This window comes from Dermacentor variabilis, chromosome 4, assembly GCF_050947875.1.
Source record: "Dermacentor variabilis isolate Ectoservices chromosome 4, ASM5094787v1, whole genome shotgun sequence".
NCBI lineage: Eukaryota > Metazoa > Arthropoda > Arachnida > Ixodida > Ixodidae > Dermacentor > Dermacentor variabilis.
This window is the reverse complement of record NC_134571.1, coordinates 57,098,382-57,115,396: the sequence shown is the minus strand read 5'-3', so window position 1 is coordinate 57,115,396 and position 17,015 is coordinate 57,098,382. Positions and strand designations below refer to the sequence as shown.

Below are 17,015 nucleotides of genomic sequence, written 5' to 3'. Positions count from 1 at the left end.
ATATCGCTATGGCTTTTGTTGAGCCAACTTGCTTCGTTTGCTTAAGTTAGAACGCCTACGGAGTTTCAATCCCTCTATTCAGGCTTTGTCGGAAGAGCCAAGGTATAATTCGTAACCCACGCGCATTAAGAACCGCGACAGTAGCACTCAACAAGACGTGCTTGCAAAATATCTGGAAATGCAATTTCATTGAACTTACACTGCGCTCTCTTTCGTCGAAATTTTCTAGATCTTATACCAAGGTCCATGTTAAATGCTAACTTGTTCAGTTTATGTAGTTATATTTCTCTTCTAGCGAAATATATTGAAGGGCACTTTAAACGTCGCTACGATGCATGATGCTCTTCAAAAAATGGCGAAATCACCCTGTTTTGTTCTCTTAATCTATCAAGTGGACGAAGTTTCTCTTCTCTATGCAAACTCAGCCGTAAGAACCAATTTACAATTTGTAACATACTCGTTTAAGAAATCAGGTTTGTATCACTGAAGGATGCGGGCTCTCAAAAGCTTACAAAATTCCAGTTGCGTTCTAAAAGTGAAGTTGCCCGGGGGTGTTTCTTCAGCAAAAAAAAAAAAAAAGATAATAGCAATAAGTCCTCTCGACAGTCCTCACTATCGAAAAAATAAAATAAAATGAAAGCCCGGATCATGCGCTGTTAAAATGAGCGCTCAGATTTAACCTTCATTCGCGGAACGTGCCCCGCACAACCAAAGAGACGGGGAAGAAAGACTAACGTTACCGCACACGTTATAAGAACTTACGAGCGCCAACCGTAAAAGCCCCGTCGTCTAAAACTTCAAAGCAAATGCGAGTAGTTTGGCTGGCGCGAGTGGAAAAGCAAGAGCATACACAGAGAAAGAGCTCCGGGATCGCATAGAAATCGTGCGATGTTTTTATTACGACTACCTTTTAGCCTCATCTTAAGCGACTCGATCGAGAAGGAAAGAGAGAGAGAGAGAGGAGGAAAGCGCCAAGCGATCTATGCGTCGTCGTTATACCACCCACCCCCACGCAGTCTCTATAAAAGTGCTATAAGCGTCCCCGGAGACGTGGTGGCAGCCTGCGAAAGGTTAACAGACTCGGAGTTTCCGACAATACTCACACAACACAACTCAGTGATCAGCACCTCGAAAAAAAAAAGAAGGCGAAAGCAGAAACCAGTGCCGTCGTTCTTCCTTCGTTGCAGACGAGACAACAAGAACAGAAAAGAGAAAAACAAGAACGCGGACGCATCTCGGTACTCGCAGCGAGTAATAGTGGTGAACGGCGGAGGAACCCGGAGCAAGAAAGAGGACGTTTTCTCTAGATACCCGTCGGCGGCAACTGGCAGTAGTAGTCGCGCTGTATCTGCGAGCAGCGGCGGAGGCGGCTTCCCCGTGAGACTTGGCAGCACAGCGGCGAAGCTTTGGAAATGGTGCGCCGTTGCAGCGTGCGCGAGCTGCAATCGGACACGGGGATAAGGAGAGAAGCGGCGCGCCGAAAAGCGGCGTTTCTGCACGCCCGACTTAGCTCGGTAAAGGAGAAAAAAAATATAATATAAGCCGGAGCCTGCGTCAGAGTGAAGCTAAGTGAACGGAACTGTGAGAACGACCGAAGAGCGCCGCGCGCGGGTGGTGGTACAACGCACCGCTGTGTTACATTTTTTGTGTGTGTGTGTGTGTGTGTGTTTGTACTGGTGGTGTTTGCTGCCACTGCCGCTGCCGCTGCCACACAGTCTGGAAAACAAAAGTCGCGACTCCCAGAGGACAAGAACAGTGCAAACAGTGCGCGCACCCTCTCCTCCCTCTCTACTTCTGTCGGCCTGTTTCGCTGGCGAGCGTATAAAAGGTTCCTGCTTGAGTCGTTCTGCTGCCAGCCCACCTATTTCTTTCTGTCTCTCCCTCCCTACGTTCTGCTTAATGGCGGGGTTCCCTCTGAAATAATAAGAACCCTGCCGCCAGGGCGAACAAATGCGGAAGAGGTTCGCTCGCGTAAACCCACACAAAGGAAGTGCACGAATAGTATAATTCCTTTTTTCCCGCTTTCATCTTCATTCTGTTCGTTTCTTTTCCATAAAAGCAAACTGAAGCAGCATACGACAGCAGCATACGAAGGCAGCATTCGCCTTTCGCAACGCATCTCTTTCCTAAAGTGGGAGTGCTCGCATTGCTGAAAGGAAACGTCGCCGAGCGGTAAGTGTGATAAAGTATGGCCACCGTATAACTAGCGCGTGCCCATAGGAAAGGTGTGCATTTGGGCGTCGCTATCATTCGAGGGACGAGAAAAGTCTGCCTAGGGTACCATAACGCTGTGGCACTAGGATTAAGATTAATGTAACAGGGCTGATGGTTGGTTATAATCGCTGCTACAGAGCTCGTGGCACAAAACACAACTAATGTAAGGTATGCTGCGTGTACTTGGTCGCAGACGGATGATAGCCCGATGACGATTGAAAAAGCCAATTTACGCACTGCAATTTCTTAATCTACGTGTTAGCTGCGAAGAGGAGCTCGTTGTGTCTTTCGTCTTCTTCTGCTTTAAACATGTTTTTGTTCATCTTTGATGTGAATAAAGTTGGTATTCATTTGCCGCAGGTGTTTTCTGGGATCCAAATATACCTATATTGTGCTGCCCACTTTTAAGTTAAAATAAAACGCACCATTTGAATTGGTGTTCTCTTGCTTTCCTATATTTTTTTCTTTTGCTTTGTTTTACGTTCTTTCATACTTCTCTTGCTGTTCTTTTTTTCCATTTTGCTGGAGATGTTCGAAAATATTTTTGATGTTTGTGAAATAACCAGCTTTCCTGTTGCCTATTTCTTGAAGTTTACGCACCTACATAAACAACGACACTATAGCTTCGAAAGCATCGCCATGTCAGTGGACCGTTTTCATGCCACAACCGAAACAACCGAGAGGTTTACACCAGATGATAAACAACAGGCATACGCGTATTACCATCAACGGCGAAGTCGTGCAGTCGTACCTCTTTGCGAATATCAAAGCGCGCGGCGGCGCAGAACCAAGGCTTGGGGCAAAGTCTGCTGTAAGAGGGTCGCTGACGCATTCGCAGAATTTTCATTCGTTGCCATCGAGTGCGTGTCGTGTTCTGAGAAATCCCGCGGTGCCCATATATAGAAAGCAAGGTCCGGGACTGCGCTGAACGTGAGGAGGTTGGGAGAGGCAGAGACAAGGAGAGCGTCGTCGCAGACGTTGTCGAGACGACGACGTCTGTACTGGATGACTTCTTAAAGTGTTTTCGTGGTAACGGCGATGACTTCGGCACCCCATATCGCGTTAGGGTTCACACTTTCATTTTTTGTGTTGCTCTTTTGCTCGCTAACCTAACATAGCATCACGGTGGCGAACCTCAGGGGAGTTAATGAAGAAGAAAATGACGCTGACGTTACGCGAGCCCAATTCCAATTTAAAAATGGCAAGCGCGAAAGCACCGTAAAATAAAAATAAATATGAATTATGGGGTTTTACGTGCCACGACAGCAATCTGATTATGAGGCACGCCGTAGTGGAGAACTCAGGGATAATTTTGAACACCCGGGGTTCTTCCACGTGCACCTAAATCTTAGTGCCCGAACTTCATTCTCTTCCTGTTTCTTTCCCGTTGCGCCCCCTTTGAAATGCCGCCACTGGCGCGTCCGGGATCTTAGCCGCAACCTCGAGTTCAGTCACTCAATGCCATAGCCACTAAACTATCGCGGCGGGTGCACTCCGATCAAACAAAGTGGTAGAAAAAGAAAGCTAGGCCAGAACTCAGCACCCCTCATTCACGCCTTGCACACTCTCATTTATCTAAATGACGTTTCCAAACCTCGTATCTCTTACCAACTTCGTGCAAACTCTGACGCGCTCGCTCACCCCACCAACAAGTTTTCTGTTAGATACCTCCAACATGCATGAAGTCCGCTTATAAAGCTCTGAAGACCAATGGGGCGATCAAACCATTGTCTTCCAGCACAGCAGCTTAGTGTCTGTCCTGCTAAAGTCTCTCTTTGAAACACGTGGCGCGCGCGTCACGTGACAGTGTCCCGCATTCTTGTCCCGTTACAGCTAGCGCTTTGAGACAGTGTGTTAGACTGCCATAGCTTTGGGATAGGCGCACATCCTTCAGAATGCACTGCCTTCGGGATCGGCTCATATTTTTTCATCAGAAGAACGCGATACCTCGAAAGCGGGTGAAGCCCACGTGTAATGCTATCACATTAAAACTCAAGAGAATGGTGAAGACGAAGTTGCTACATCAATGGCGGAGAATATAATGCAATACGAGGCAAACGGACGGCACTGCTTCTTGAGCGAGTTATTCATTCATGCTGTCCGAGCAATTGTTAAATAAATCCTGGGGAGGGTAGCACGAACATAAAACAACGAATATAATAACGAATTTAGGAACGCGTCCTTGTGCGGACTAGGTGTTGTCTACGGAACATTTAAGAACGCGTTCATAAATTCGTTATTATTTTCGTTGTTAAATGTTCGTGCAAGTCGACCCTGGTCTGTAATTAAGGCACATATGAAGGCACATACAGAAACACCTTCGTTGTGTGTCTTTGTGTGTGCCTTATTCACAGTCCGTGTTATAAACAAGCGAGTGCTCTTCATAGCTTATTCAGAGGTCGCCATACACTAAAGCGTTTTACCGCCCATTCCTTAATTTTCACAATACGCCCTAGGAGTCGCAGCTTTCACGAAAGTATTCGTGCAGTTCAAATCACATCTCCGTGGCGCAAACGTTAAGGTAAGGGAAATATTGTTTTTCTTTCCGCCTTCTTTAAGAGACACTGTGGATTTCTCTCCTTTTCTATTCTTCCCTTTCCCCTCCCCAAATGTAGGATAGCTAACCGGGCACGTCCTTGGTTAACCTTCCTACCTTTCCCTCTTCGTTTCTCTCTGTAAGGATTAACAGTAAGCAAATTTATACCGGTAAATTATTCTTTAAGAATTCTCTTTTCACTGGTTTTGCCGATAAAGGCTGACCATTATTGGAGAAAACGAAGGGCAAGGGTAACTTTATTAAACTGCACGCCGAATCCTCAGCACCGGTCCAGCAGTGTTACGTAATAACGTTGAAGCACTTTTTTCGTATTCGGACCATTTTAGCTAAACAAATCTCGCCGAACTTGCGAAGCTGACCCCATTGTTTCTTTAGACTGAAACGTAGTCATTTAACCATAAAGAATACCTAGACTCGATGATTGACGCTATCACATATTTTGACGTCACGCGAAACATCACGGCAACTTTTCGCGGCATCCTCACTAGTTTTCTGTTCTTGGATCACATATGCTTCACCAAGACACCAGTAACAGTGAGCGTGACCGCTTTAATATTACTGAACGTTAATTTACTAATACAGCTTTATACTCGTCTACAGTGCCTCGTTCCCGAGCGTTCATCGTACAGAAACCCTAATCCTGGCTTGACGCAGCTCACAAAAGCATGCATTCTCTCCATTCATACACCTATCTCCAATTATTACGCACGTCGCCTAATTCAGCCGTGGAAATCGAACAAGCGCCCGAAAGTGCCCCTCAAAGTAATTTGTAAGCTCTGTAAAAACGGTCGAACAAGGGATGTCTGAGCCTGAAGCCAATGTTTCAACAACAGACTCGTCATCATCATGGGAGCAATTTAAATCGCCATGACCAAGACAAGTCCACCGGTCCAATCGTCGGCTGCAGCCTGAGGAATCCTTCGTTCAACCACTGTCAGCCATTTGAATTCTTATTGTTCGTGGGAACTTCTGCCTCGCTTGGAGATCGGAACAGTGGCGATGACGAGAACGACCACCCCATATCTTATGTTCAACATTCCGTGTCTGTCTTGTTTTATTCTTTCGCGACGACACGATGACGATAGTTTCTTTGGTATCGCGTGCCGTCGAAACCACAGAGAATCGCGAAACGCAAGAGCATAAGGCAGCAAAATTTCTTTGTCAAACCACATGCTTTAAGAATTGCGCCATGATTCGCTTATCTTTCAAAGTAGTGTTCAGGATTCTAAAGAGATTCTAAAAGCTAATTTTCGATGCGAAATGAAACGAGAGCGACATAAAAAGGGAAGGAAGAAGAAATATCGCTGAACAACTAGCAAAGAATGTAAAAAAAATTAGGCCAGATTTTTTTTTTCACGGATAATTTTTTCACCGTTTGTTCGAACATAAAATTCACATCCCTACTTCGAAGGCTGTGCGTTAAAGGCGACTCAGTACGAAAAGATTACTTGAGATGAGTCAAGACTACGGGTCCTTCCTCTCTGTCTATTACCTGAGCTTCGAAGTATTCATAACAGCCTTCACCCTTCACCAGATGGCAAAAAAAAAAAAAAAAGCTGCCAACTGCGCTTTTTTACGAACGATTGCCGCAAATAATAAGAGAACCGGGCACGTATTGACTACGAACTGATTTATTTAGCATACGTTTCACACTGTGTACGAAACAAAAACTATCACAAAGCTGTTTCTTCTGCGCCGGTATTAGAAAGTTCATCGTCGCCGTCTTCTTCTGTGTGCGTCTAGTTCTTGTACAGTTGTCTACACTTCGTTCCAGAGTCACCTCGGTACAGATAAAAAGAGGAACACCACAGCACCTGGGAAGTTCCAAGGTTACGGTACGAACATTACGCAGCTCCTGTGAGCGTTATGGGGCAGCAGGTGTCCCCAAGCGTTCTCGCTCAAGGAGAACTACACCGAAGTGTGTCGCTTAAGCGCTCCAGGTTTAACTGATTGCGCAGCCGATTCAAAGGGATGCGACACAGTGCCAGGCTATCGGCAAGTGGACGTTGGAGCAGTGCTGGTATTGCTTTGCGAGCAACGAAGGCGCTCTTAGCCTTTCTCATATGCCATACACGTTAGTACTTGTTACTGTATGTTGAGTATGAATACAACAATGCATGGATACTTAATTTGATATGCCATCCTAGCTATATGGCGTAGCATGCTAGACCTATAGCCGGGCAAACATCTTCAGGATTAATGAAAGGATGTTTATTTCTCAATATCTCTCTCGAGGCTATAGATAAGTCAAGCTTGGTCATGCACATTGCCTCAAGTTCCACGAGCCATTTACGCATTTACTGCTTGAAGCGCGCTTGTGTGCTTTCGTCAAAGCTTCTAGCTCGCCACGCGGCAACCGGATTGAGCAAAAAAATGAAGAAAAGGAGACAGAAAGAAAGAAAAGAACATCCGACCCCACGCCACCATTGAGTGACGAATCACACAACCATAATAGCGTCACTAGGGTACTTCGGTCAGCAATTCTAAAAGTCTCAGATGTCAGAGACTATCTGACCCTCGCTTTGGTCATGGAGCGATTCATTAGGTATGAGTTATAGAAACCCCACCAGCGTTAAGTTTGCCTCACAGCTCGTGCGGACCGTCTTACATAGAACTTTCGTGAGCATAATAGAAAAGCCTTGCGGGATTTTTATTTGGAAGCTTCTATATCTTCTAGTAAGGACCATTCTTACTTCGGGCTGACCGTCTGTATGCAGGACTGCGTTTAAATATAAATCAGGGTGAAATAGTTGTGACACACCGAATTATTGATTTTCGCACTAATGTACGTCGGTAAGTCCCCGTTACAAAGTGTCAAGAAAAGTGCTCGTGACCGCGCTCGAAAAACTGGACAATCGCCCCTATGCAGAGGAAGAAGCTCTAGGACACTGGTCCCGACGGGCTTCGGCACTCAAGACCTTAAGGGCTTTGCTGAAGTGTTTAAGGACATGCGAATTGTGCGACCGCCTTTGAATGTTGTAGCGCGTAGTATCGCGTTACTGTGTGAATTTTCTGGTTTCCATTTTTTCCTCTTCTTCTTTCTCCTTTTATTCCATTTACCCCTTTCCCCAGCACAGGGTAGCCAGCCGGTACTTACACTGGCTAACCTCCCTGTCTTTCCTCCCCTTTGACTCCTCCTCGTCCCGAACCGGTAAATGATCTCGTAAACCTATTAAGAAAAAAAGATGTTGGCACAATGGTATGTTGCAGCCAATCCCAGCGCGTAATGACACAGTTCCGGTGCTTTCCTGTCGACAAGGCGCCACCCGATGCAGATTCTTCTTGCACTTCTGCTTAAGACTTTCAAACTTCAAAAGACGGGGGGAAAATATGATAGACATTTCAGCTCTCTTAAATGTAATAAGAATCATGTTTTTAAAACTTTCGAGGTGTCTGCTCAGCAAGCTGGCTGAAACCACTCATCACAAAAAGAAAAAGAAAAGTTTGTTTATAGCGTCGAAACCTTGCTCAGCTACAACAATGCGCGGAGCTCGCTTGGCGGCAGAAGGTTTTCCATCATCTGCGTCAATCTCAAATTCAATTTGCAACGCTTACCCTTTCCCTAACTTGTCCTTCTCTCTCAGCGTAACGGAGCCTTGGCTTCAGAGAAACCGCTGTTCAAAGGCATGATCAACATCGAACGAAAAATAGAGAATTTCGCGGCATTGTATAGCCGCGCGGTGATTTGCCAATGAAAAGCCTTCACGCATCAATCATGCCGCTAACGCCCGCCTGGCGCGAAGCGACTTCGCAGGAACTTCAATAACGAGCAAAATTGGCTGAATAAGCGAAAAGGAGAAGGCCACAGCCTAATTATTGCCGTGCCACTGCGCAAATCAGAGCGGCGCTGACGCAGCACCCCTTTCCCCCTCCTTCTTAAAGGCACGGTAAAGCCAGTTGCAGGAACGAAGCGCATTATTTTCACTGCGTCGGCAACAATAACATTGTCTGCAACGACTATGACTATCAGCCGGTCCCCGGTTGGTAGTTGCCACGTTCTTTGAGTTTCGTTAATGACGCGGCGCTTTTTTTGGGGTCAAGGGTACGCACGCACGGACGAGCCCGTTTCAAGCGCCCAGTCACGGCCCGAGTCGCACCAATTACCCGGACAGCGTTCGCGCATCAACCCCCCGAAGCAGCGCCGTGATGACGCGGCAAGCCGGCGCGCCCAGCGTACTGGCACGTGGTCTCTTTTATGAAAAACTCGGCTTTCCCATGCACTACGGAGCGGCCGCCGAACGAAGCAAAGCGGCAAAACTGTACGAAACGCGCACAGGTACGAACGGCCGCCGATCCGCTCCCGAACGCAGAGCACGTGTGTCAGTTACTACAGACGGAGAAAGGAGCTGCCGCCGGTGAGTTTTTTTGAAATTAGCGGCGCTCGTGCGGCTTCGAAGATTGCTTCGCATCGCTAATGACGAAATTGTGTGTCCCTAACGAGGGCCGATGTTTCGGTGAGCCAGTATAGGCCCCTTCTAGACGATGCTTGCCATACATCAGGACTTGCTCGCTCCACGCTTTGCGTTCCAGTGTGCTCCTCTCTCCTCCTCCAACACCCTACCCTCTTAGTCCTACGCCCTCCCCCCGCCCTCACTTCCCACCTTATGCACCTCACACACGCACGCACACTCCCGCCGAACGGAGCATTAGGCACGCGAGGTTACGTTGACGAGAGCCGGCATAATGAGCTCGATTCCTGACTGCGGAAGTTGCAATCCGCTGGCGGAAGCCACAGCGGATGAGAGTGCCTCAGCGTGAGAAGTCTCCGCCGGTCTTTTTTTCTTTTTTTTTTCGTCGTCGTGCTTTTTTGGCACCAGCAAAATTTGATGCTGGGTCCCGCCGAGTCGATGCAGAAACGAAAAATGAGAGGCTACGTAGGTTGATATCATTTGTCTCAGGGTTTTAATCCAAAAATGAGCTATCGATTCTAGCCTGCTGTGCGCGCAGCCACTCATCTTGCACGTCTTACGAAATCACAAAATAGAATAGGTGCGCATACAACGCTGCGACGACGCGAAAACGATTATATAGATACGTATGCTCTGATAGAGATACCGCAGCTTCAAATAAGATAAACGATTACTAACAAGACATTTTTGTTTCAGTTTTCATAGTAATGTAACAGGCTAATTTCTTTGATGAACGTTAGGGCAACGCACCGTTAGTAAGCAATGCAGTTGACCATAATTTCCAGAAACGCTTGCGCAAGCTTACTTTAAAACAAATATGTTTATTACAAACCTTTCTATTTCAATGTGTGCTAATAAAGGTCGGTAAAGCCGGACGTCCTTCATATCCAGAGCGCTGCTAGACTAGAATATGCTGCGATCTCTTTCCCCATAGACATATCTTGTAATAAATATGGTTGATTTGTAATCAATCAATCAATCAATCAATCAATCAATCAATCAATCAATCAATCAATCAATCAATCAATCAATCAATCAGTCAGTCAATCAATCAATCAATCAATCAATCAATCAATCAATCAATCAATAACTGAGAGCCCAAACTCGGACGGCGTCCCTTAAATCCAGCTTCGCGATCGTGGCATGAAAAATCTCGTAAATTATTAGTGCCCTGCAGGCCAATGCGTTTCATCGATACTGAAATTGGCATAACTTCAAGGCGTCCAATATAGTTATTTCGAAGAGGGAGAGATAAAAGAAGAGGGAAAGGCAGACAGGTTAACCATGGACCTTCCCGCTTGGCTATACCCTACACTTGGGGGAAGTAGAAAAAGGAAGAACATGTAAGAAGAGAAGGGAAAAAGGAAAAAGTGAGTCATTTTGAACGCTTTCGCATATGAATGTCCGCTGCCACAAGCGTTCGTACGACCCGATCATCTTCAAGAAGTGCGGAAGAGTTTTTGTGGCCTTGTGCATGGAAGAATGCACAGGACATGGTCCCGGGATCTTTTCCTGCAAGAGTGCTCTATCATCCAATTGGCTGGCAGTGGCATAGAAGATGCTCTGGTGTCTCGTCGCACCCGCACAATTTGCGTGCCACACTGTTGGCCATTCCTATCAGGAATGAACGGACATTCGTAAATGCTACGCCCGGCCACTTGCGACACAATAAAGTTGTTTCGCGACGAGGGAGTCCGGGTGGCAGGCGAAGTCGCAAGTTAGGGTCGAGAGGGTGCAAGCGTGAGTTGGTAAAACCCGGCGAATTCCATCGTAGAACTGTGATGTGACGAGCAAGTGACGGAAGTTTCCACGCATCATCCGTTCAAGAGAGTGTTATAGGCACCCGCTTAAGGTTTTGATAAGCCGAACAAACCGCATCATTTGCACTTCGTTGCCGACAATTCCGCAGTAGCTCGGAAACCACTGAAGTACAATTTCGTGTTATTTCTCGAGCGCTTGGTGTTGAGCACGCCTAATTTTGTATACTATATAGCTGCTCGTTTAACCCATGACGGAGGGCAAACTGCAGAGCTTTTAGGGCTGCCTTCGCAGAAAATGGCAGAAATGGCGCAACGCAGAAAATGACCGAACAATTTGCTGGCTGCGGGAGGATGTAACTGATTGCACCCTGAAGAGCCGCAAGTTGTGCTACCGTTAACGTGATATTGTGAGAGTAAGCTGCAAGGAGATGCCATCCGATGGAACAACCACTACCCTGATAGAGCCTTTGCAATTTGTAGAACGATCACTGTAAATGTGTATAGGGTCAAAATAGGACTCGCTTAAAAGAAGCAGAGATAATTGCTTCAGGGGTTAGCGGCGACAAGTCTGCCTTGTTAAGAATACCAGGAACGGAGAGGGACACTTCAGGTTGCCGGAGACACCACAGTGACGTTGTTGGGCGTTTCGCAGGCTTGATGCCAGACAGTATTGAATCATGGTGCCTCGTCGCAATAGCACAGAACGTAGCTCGTGATCTTCGCGCTGGCAAACCGGCCGAATGGTAGCCGTGAAAGGTGTCCAATGTGCGCTCTTAGCTGCCCAGCGATGATATGGGTGGTGATCGGATGCTTCTGTGCAATGACAATCGTCGAAGAACATCTCGGGTGGCCGAGACATGCTTGAAGTTCTTAAGCACGCACACTTTGTACTGCAAAGAGATTAGTCTTGCATGTGTTATGCAAGACAGGAAGCCTGTATTGCTGGTTATTCTCAATATGCGTGATGAATAAATAAGAAGTTGTACAGTTTCTTGTTTTCTTTGTTTGTTTGTTTTGTATTGCGTTAACACTGTTAGAGACTTGTTCTTCCATTTTCAACAGCTACCATTTGTATAATTTCTTGGTACTCCTTTTTTGCTAAGTCACACAGTCGTTTTGTTTCATTTATCGCGTTATTCTTATTGTTAGATATTTTGTCTTTCATGTTTACTTGCTAACAATGTATAATTTTTTGTACTACTTTCTTTTTGCTAATTCCCTGTTTTTTCCCCTCACGCAATACTCCTTTGAGAGCCTGTGAGGTAACTGAATAAATCAATAAATAAGTAGGGACAGAACTATTTTCGGCATGATATGATTGATCCTTCTGACTACGTTGTTGAATGAGTACTATAGGTAAAGAGTGAATAGATATATATTTTAATCATCCTAGGAAGCGACCACCGTTTTTTTATCATTATAACACCAATTATGTATAGATAACTACGCATATAGCCGCAGAAAAAATCGTAACTGATCGGGCGGCACATTTTTTTTTCTCCCGCAATTCAAGTCACTTGCTACGAGCGGGATGATTTATGTAGGAATCCTACGCTGGGGGGGGGGGGGGGGGGGGGAATTGGGGATTTCGGAGGTCATGCTCAAAGCGGCGGCTATCACATCCTTTGAGTAGGGGGTCAGCACAGAGAGGTCATATCGATCTCGCAAATAGCACCGACAAAGCGGTGGGATGCACAATCGGTGAATTTTTCTGTGGCAATATTCAATAAAATTGCCAAGACTGTACTTTCTCTCTTGCTGAAGTGTAAACGTAACTATGACTTTATTATCATCGGTTAATCAATATTTATTAATTAGAGACGGAATATGGAAGTGCCATGGGTGAAGCTGCGACCAGACTTTTCCAATGGCGACGCCAATCCTCTTTTACATGCGTGCTATTTTATCACCTGTGAAATTTCTGTCATCGAGAAAGTTTACGCATTGGACGTCTTGGATCAATAACCAATGACTTTAGCTAGACCTGGACATTTGCCTTTTGATGCTCTTTAAATGTAATCAACACCCATTTCTCCCACGTCTCGCTCTGTTTTCTTTTCTTCCTTCCTGCTTTCTTTAATCGATATTCTACTTCTATGATCCGAGCGTGCCACCAATACTACAATATCTGATGCCGACCCTTTAACGGCCATTCTTTAAACTGCTGTAAACTCACCAAACAGACGCACCAGCCAGTTTGCAAAAATGCTTAAGTTTGTTTTCTCAAACAATTGCGTGGATCGGAGACAACAACAGCAATAATAATAAATGACAGAAACGCACAGGCTACAAGAAAAGCGAGCGTAGGACCTCCTTCTCTCGGCAGCGTCAAATTCAGTGATTTGTATTCTAAACCGGCGAATGGAGAACGCTGATGCGGGACGAATGCAACTTGACGGCAAAGAACAGCCGCGCGAGAACCGGTAATGCGCCAAAAAGAGGCCAGACGAACAGGATCCGCTTCGTCGAAGTTTAGCCGAAAAACGCGTCTCGACTAAACGCGATCCCTCAGGACGCACTGCGCGCTGGAAAAACTTGCGAGAGAACAGAGAGAATACAGAAAAATAAGAGAGGAAAAAAAATGTTTAGGAAGCATAGTAAACAACCCAGATTTCCGTGGCGGAATCTCTGTTTGCTCTGATTGACGCCCGCCTACCGCTCTCTTTCTCTCTTCTTCCTCTTCTTACTTTTTATGGCGTGTTTGTCGCCGAGAATATCAAACGCGGAATACGCTTTCCAGTCACGCGCACGCGAGCACCCTCGTTCTGCATATCTACGAGTGCGCACGAGCCAGAAAAATATTATAAATAAAAAATAATCAACCAGGAATTCTCGGCAAGGTTCTGCGCAGATGGTCGTAGGAGAGGCGCATACGTATACGACGGGTACAGAGAGACAGACCGTCAGATACAGTGTGGTGAAGACAAAAGAGCCGGAGTGTGCATTCTGCAGGATGCCGGATTTCTGTCTTTCTTTTTTCTTGCGCAGAACGAAAGAAAGAAAGGAATGGGAACGGCTTGCAGCGAAGCTTTGGCGGAATTCTTGTTCAGGCGTCGCTTTTGCAGCTCCTTGCGCGCGATTCTTTCGTCTCGGTTCGTCAGAAAGGCACGTAGTACCACGCCAGCGCGCCGCTGCTGTTGGACGAAGGCGCGAGAGGAAGTGCACGACCTCTGCGCGCATGAAAACGTGCATGCCGAGACGGCAGCATACAGAGTAGATGTAGGCGCGGCGAGCTCTTATCATTGCTCGCATATACATATACTGCATCGTCGCCACTTACAAGCGCAGCCATCGAAAAAGAAAAAAAAATACAAGAAAAAATAGACTACGGTCTAGATTGTCTGCTTCCGCCTCCCGTGCAGCTTCCTCCTGTGCTGCCCGTCTACTGGTGATTCGGAGTTTCTGCAGGCGTTGAGGTGGACGGAACACGCAGCGCGATGTGTGCGCGCATATCCGAGCGTACAATCAGCTTCGGAGACTAACTGTGTATTTATGAATGTTCCAATCACTAATGTGACCTTATTGCAGTATTACCCTCTATTTCTAAGCTGCGGTTCAGGAGCCATGAAACATACCCGACGATCGTAACAGCGTGGGTACCATTCTGCTACGATAGGAGCTGTGATGTTATACTTTGACAAGCGTTCAAACTGTTCGCTGCAGGTTACATTGCGTGACCACTTGGTTCGATGGATGAGGTTCCCGCCCCTGAATAAAATAGTTTTGGCAAGTAATAGCAGCATACCTTACAGTTTGAATTAAGCTTGTCCAGCAAAGGGACTGTTTACGAACTGCGCGAGCGTCCTATATATAAGCAGTGGTAGGTGCTTGATAACAGATATCTCTGTTCTATATACCGCATGGTTCAAGCATACGGCAGAAGCGGTTATATATCTATAAACGTTGTGCGGCGTGACTGCGAGGTCGTATTGCGGCGTTAGCCCGTTTTCTCTTGCTTTTTCGAGAAAGAGGACGATAACCGAATTTTTTTTCGGTGTTCGTTCCGTTCTCTACGACGCAGTCACACGTATTACGGAAATTTTGTCCTAAAAGTAGTCATCGCGTTCTTTTTATACGATCCCTCTCATATATTATGGCTGTATACAGGCGAAAAAGGCAATGCCGAAGCGCACAGCTTACATTTGTATCGTGCTAGTTCACCAACCGCAGTGATCGCTGTGTTGAGCAGCGCCATCGGTCTCATGCAGGAAGGCTAGCGTAGACATATAGTAATTTCAAGTATACTAGACTTGAAATGCGCGAGAACGATGCCGGTGTATCAGAAATATTTGATAGCGCCTGCCGCTTAGACGTTTCGTGGTCGCCTTAGGTTGGCCGTGCACGAGCATGCGCTCTTATGCTTTGTTTTACTCCCTACGACAAGCGATCAGACAGAGAGCTGATTTATCATTTAATGTTGGTAATACAGAGACACCGGTTTTCTTTGTTGAATTAAAACCAATATAAGCAAAATAGTTCACAACACGTACACACACCGCGACTGATAATGTGAGTACACCGCGGCTGATAAAGCGCGTCACATTTTTGCGCCCCCAAGACATATTTCCGCGTACTGTAGCTACCGATACATCCAAAGGCTTTCCTGACGTCCTTATATGAACGGACATGGCGTAAATTTCACAAAGTACGATCTAAAACATCTCGAAATAGTTCCGCAGCACGTGGCAGCAATACTTTCAAGCAGCGCCGCGCCGGATCGCCCAAGCCAGAGAGGAGGAAAGGCTCTCCGTGCGCCCTATCCTCCTCGCCCGATGAAAAGGTCTATAAATAGTGATTGGGTCCTATGAGGTCCCATGGGGGTATATATGAGAATGTATTATGACTACATTTGACTACTGAGATTTATGACTCTCTCTCTCTCTCTCTCTCTCTCTCTCTATATATATATATATATATATATATCTATATATATATATATATATATATATATATATATACATATATATATATATATATATATATATATATATATATACATATATATATATATATATATATATATATATATATATATCTGTGTGTGTGTGTGTGTGTGTGTGTGTGTGTGTGTGTGTGTGTGAAGACGAAGAGATGCGCTTGGGTGGTGCAGGTGCTCAGATGGCGGGCGCGAGGTGGGAAGGGGACGAGGCAGAGTAAAGCCACATCGCAAAGGTCACCGAGCACGTCTCCGGAAACAATCTGATTGTTCCCAATTCCCACCGCGCCTGAGAAGAGACCGGTGCGGATAGGAGCCTGCCTCGCTGAGCACTGAGACGTCACCCCAAACGCTGCACGTGGCCACGTTCAATGGGCCTTAACCGGTGCCGGGAAAAAGTCGTTCTCAGTTTTGCTTTTGTTTCTTTCTGCTATGAAAATTACAAGTTGCTGACATAGACACGTGGGAGCACAATCTTGTTGGTGTGTTCTAAATTGTCCTCTATTTAGAGCCGGCGGTCTTGTACGTCAACACTACACGAAGTGTTCATGCCGGCTTCTCCTGCGGGCGGCAAGTTGTCGTTTCTCCCGCTTTCATTTGCGTTTTCGTTTTTAATAGAAATATTATGATAACCGTGAAGTCGCTCTTCTTTGTATGTATGAGGGCACATACTATAATGAAATGAGTGCGTATGCATACGTTATCCTTATTAGGTGTGCGGAAATGATATTGACTTTGCATCGATTGGGCAGTTTTTCTGTCAACAAATCGTACATAAATATAGAAGATTACAAAAGTGCATGTCGTCGTCACGAGTAAGGCTTTATGAACGGAGTTCATTTTTTAAATTAATTTCCAAGGCATTCTTGCACGCAGCTTTAATGTCATTGACACTTCTATACAGCGATGAGTAACAGGAGATGCAGCTGAAGAATAAGCAAGTAAAGCAGCAAAGGTAGCTTATACACTCAGCGAAAAAATGTCCATCACAATAGAGATTTTTTACGAGGAACGCTAGGTACATTCTGTCAACTCTACGACTTTCTATCGGCCAAGTTTCAGCAAAACTGGGTTTTATGGCACTCACATTACCTACAAAGGGGAGAAGGATTCAATTGGATGCTAGCATAAGCCACAAA

The 17,015-nt window shown here is 45.9% G+C and overlaps 1 protein-coding gene across 5 annotated transcripts in view; it reads right to left on the bottom strand.

Annotated features, from left to right (window-relative positions):
• Nucleotides 1–17,015, bottom strand: part of LOC142579192 (gamma-aminobutyric acid receptor subunit beta-like) — a 227,596-nt gene that overhangs the window by 45,384 nt on the left and 165,197 nt on the right. The window lies entirely within an intron of this gene.